Below are 4,306 nucleotides of genomic sequence, written 5' to 3'. Positions count from 1 at the left end.
ATATGTGAACCTAGTAACCTTTCAAAGGCACTGTCAGCCCTTCTAGTAAACCAGACAGGAAATATGACTAAATCCATATTACCATAAGATAATATGGATTTAATCCATATTACTATAAGGCTACATTAACAGAATCTTGAAAGTCTGAAAGTACAAAAGTACTAAACTTCCCACATCTTGATTCATTAGGATAAGGCCTTTCTAAATTTTTCTCTCTTACTGTCTACCTACTGGAGGGCCGTCTCTGTCTTGTCTGATTGTTTTCTAGGCATTATCTTTTTCCTTCATTCCTCAAGGTCATTCCCACATTCCATTACACCATTCAAACTTTGAGTAAATGGTTATTCGCTCATTTCCCATAATTCTGAACCTTCAGGAGAATGCTGTCTTGCGGCCTCTTCATGAGGAGTACTTGTGGGCAATCTCATGTCCTCTCCTTATCCAGAGAGGAATTATTGAACAGTTGGTCTACTAAACGGATTTTTCATTCTACTGCAATAGTCAGTTCCCCTTTTTACAGAACTGTCTTCAGTCTATCATTACTTTTCCATAGCCTCTAAATTTCTACATTAACCACAACAATAAGGTAATTACACAACAGCATAATATAAAAGTAGTTCCAGTGTTTTATAACAAATTTGCTTTCATTTTTTTTAAAAAGAACTAAACATAAAGAGAGACAGACAGGAAGAGATCCCATCTGGTATAATAATTAAGGCATCAGGCTAGAAATTGGGAGACTGTGGGAAATTGTCTAGTCCTGCTTTAGGTACAAAGCCAGCTGAGGGAGGGGGGGTGTAACCTTGGGGCAGTTACTTTCTTTCAGTCCTAAGAAGGAGACAATCACACATCACTTCTGAAAACCTTGCCAAGAAAACTGCAGGAAATTGTCTGGGCAGTCTCTGAGAATCAGAGATGGTTGAATTGAAAAAAAAAATCTTAAAAATATTTGCAAGAAAAAAAATCTTAAGTTGCTACCGAAAAAACAAAGTGAAAATTTTTAAATAGAATTCAAATACCTGTGTCTTGGGGTTCAAAATATAGTTCATCTTGTGATACCACATTTGTAATTGTAATTGTAATTGTAAAGTTTATTTATAGGCCGCCCTTTTCCCTGAGGGGACTCAGGGCGGCTTACAACTTACAGGGAGGGGAATACAAACAGTAATATATAAACACAGTACATAATTAAAATATAGAAACAACATTCATCATTCGGGTGGGGACGGATTACAATCTTTACCCCCAGGCCTGACGGGATAGCCAGTTCTTGAGGGCTGTGCGGAAGGTCTGGAGGGTGGTGAGGGTACGAATCTCCACGGGGAGATCGTTCCAAAGGGTCAGAGCTACTACTGAAAAGGCTCTCCTCCGCGTAGTTGCCAGTCGACATTGACTGGCAGATGGAATTCGGAGGAGGCCTAATCTATGCGATCTAATAGGTCGCGAGGAGGTAATTGGCAGGAGGCGGTCTCTCAAGTACCCAGATCCACTACCATGAAGGGCTTTATGGGTGGTAAGTAGCACCTTGAAGCGCACCCGGAGATCAACAGGTAGCCAGCGCAGCTCGCGGAGGATAGGTGTTATGTGGGTGAACCGAGGTGCACCCACAATCGCTCGCGCGGCCGCATTCTGGACTAGCTGAAGTCGCCGGATGCTCTTCAAGGGCAGCCCCATGTAGAGCACATTGCAGTATTCCAGCCTAGAGGTCACAAGGGCACGAGTGACTGTTGTGAGAGCCTCCCGGTTCAGGTAGGGTCGCAACTGGTGCACCAGGCGAACCTGGGCAAATGCCCCCCTGGTCACAGCCGACAGATGGTGGTCAAAAGTCAGCTGTGGGTCCAGGAGGACTCCCAAGTTGCGAACCCTGTCTGAGGGGTATAATATTTGGCCCCCCAGCCTGAGTGATGGAACACTAGCCAAATTATTGGGAGGGAAACACAACAGCCACTCGGTCTTATCCGGGTTGAGTACAAGCTTGTTAGTCCTCATCCAGTCCCTAACGGCTTCAAGACCCCGGTTCATCACGTCTACCGCTTCATTGAGTTGGCACGGGGCGGACAGATACAACTGAGTATCGTCCGCGTATTGGTGGTATCTTATCCCGTGCCTCCGAATGATCTCGCCCAACGGTTTCATGTTGTGACACTGCTTGTTTTCACACAACACACTGAACTGATTTGACCTTTTTTCTGGCTTCAAATACAGCAAATAAAAAAGGCTGAGTTTTGCAGATCAGTCTACAGACTCCTCCAACCATGATTAAAATTAATCAAGGTTAAAGTGTGATGCAAATGTAATTTGTAGATTGTTTTACATCATGTAGAAACCCTTGTCTCCATGAACGATTTTAGCAAAACCGTTTAATTTAAAAAGTAGATTGTTACTGGGTGGAAAAGTTGCTGCTGTATTGAATTTCCACATTATGACACTTTGAATTGTAGTAGCAAATTAGTAACAAATTAGTGCAGCTTTATCAAATGTGGCAACATACATTTGTATTACACTATTCCCACTAGTACTAGATGTTAGCACTGATTTTAGGTAGATGGTAGAATCCTCAAGCTGGATGAGGATAGACAAATTGGCAGGTCATACAAAGTGGGAGGGAAATTCTGCCAAACTGAAGGGTGACTTACAAGTCTTTGCAAGGCGATTCAAGTATTTGGTTTCTGAGTTCTCCTGGACACAATGCTGACTGCAAAACATCAAGTGACTAAGATAGCTAGGAGTTATTAACCTAGAATAGGCTAATACACTAATTGCAACCTTATCTGAAGAGGGCAGGTGTAGATATAGTTGTCCAAGCTCTAAAAACACCAAGCTAGATTATATAATATATTTGGATGTATTAGTTTTAAAGAGGCTAGGTATTTTTTTTAAAAAGGCTGCACATATGACATCTCTGTTGTACTGGCTATTCTGGCTTCTAGTATGTTTCTAAGCCCAACACATCATGGATAGGCAATGTGGCCCTTTGGGGCAGTGTTGATCTCCAGTTGCTGTCACCCTTAGTTAGCAAAACAAATGTTTAGAGATCATGGGAGCTGCTGTCCAACATCTGGAAGGTCAGATTTTTCTCACCTCTGACCCAACTGACCTAAATTGTTTGAGTCCAACTTGTTTGAAAGATAGTCTTGATCAATGCCAGCTTGACAGCCCTTTGAGATCAGCGTCAGGGGGCTGGAGGAGCAATTAGGAAGGCAGGCACACAAAATAAAGCCTTCTTAGCCACTTGTGGATTGTGCTTCTAACTGATGCCCACCAACCCTGTCCTTATAGGCTTTCAAGCTGCCCCGTGACTCCACTGTTCAGCTTCCTACATAACTGCATCTCTGCTACTATTTGTTTTTAATTATTGATTATTTTTCATTGCTTTATCTTGTCCTGTGCTTTTAAAGCTTGTTAGAATTTAGTCTTGAAGGAGGCTTATAAATATTTTAAATAAATGTGCATCATGTAACCAAGATGAAAGGAAACATGCTAAAGCAAGTTCAGCCTGTAACCGATCTGATAGAGAGCCCGCAGCCCCCTAAGTCTTGATTCTGGGGCTCTGAGAAATGTTTACTTCTTACTAACTGAAAACCAGTTGAGGAGTCTGAGCTCGCAGCTCATTTGCTGTTCACTAGTGAGGGAGGATGCTTGCTTCTGTTGTAGAGGGATATAGTTCAGTCATGTCAAAGTACAGAAGCAAAAGAGAGCATGGATAAATAGCAATAGCATTTAAACTTATATACCACTTCACAGTGCTTTACAGCCTACTCTAAGCACTTTACAGAGTCATCATATTGTCCCCACCAATCTGAGTCCTCATTTTACCCATTTCAGAAGGATGGAAGGCTGAGTCAATCTTGAGCCTGGTGAGATTTGAACTGCCAAATTTCAGGCAGCAGGCAGGCAACAGAAGCAGTCCGCAGTACTGCATTCTAACCACTGCGCCACCAAGGTACAGGTACAACCACTATTGAGCCCAAAATTTATGTTGTAAGCTAGGCAGCTGTTAAGCAAATTTTACTCCATTTTATGATCTTTCTTGCCCCATTTCTTAAGTGAATCACTGCAGTTGTTAAGTTAGCAACACGTCTGTTAAGTGAATCTGACTTCCCCATTGACTTTACTTGTCACAAAAGATGACTACATGACCCAGGGTCATTGTGATCGTCATAAATATCAGTCAGTTGCCAAGTATCCAAATTTTGATCATGTGACTATGGGGAGGCTGCAACAGCATGAAAAACATTTTTTTCAATGCTGTTATAACTTAAAACGGTCATGAAACAAATTGTTGTAAGTTGTCTACTACTAGTAT

Source organism: Thamnophis sirtalis, unplaced genomic scaffold, assembly GCF_051295495.1.
Source record: "Thamnophis sirtalis isolate CommonGarterSnake01/CBP01778 unplaced genomic scaffold, rThaSir2_p1.2 scaffold_3, whole genome shotgun sequence".
NCBI classification, from domain to species: domain Eukaryota; kingdom Metazoa; phylum Chordata; class Lepidosauria; order Squamata; family Natricidae; genus Thamnophis; species Thamnophis sirtalis.
The sequence above is the reverse complement of the archived record's forward strand: the minus strand, read 5'-3'. Positions refer to the sequence as shown.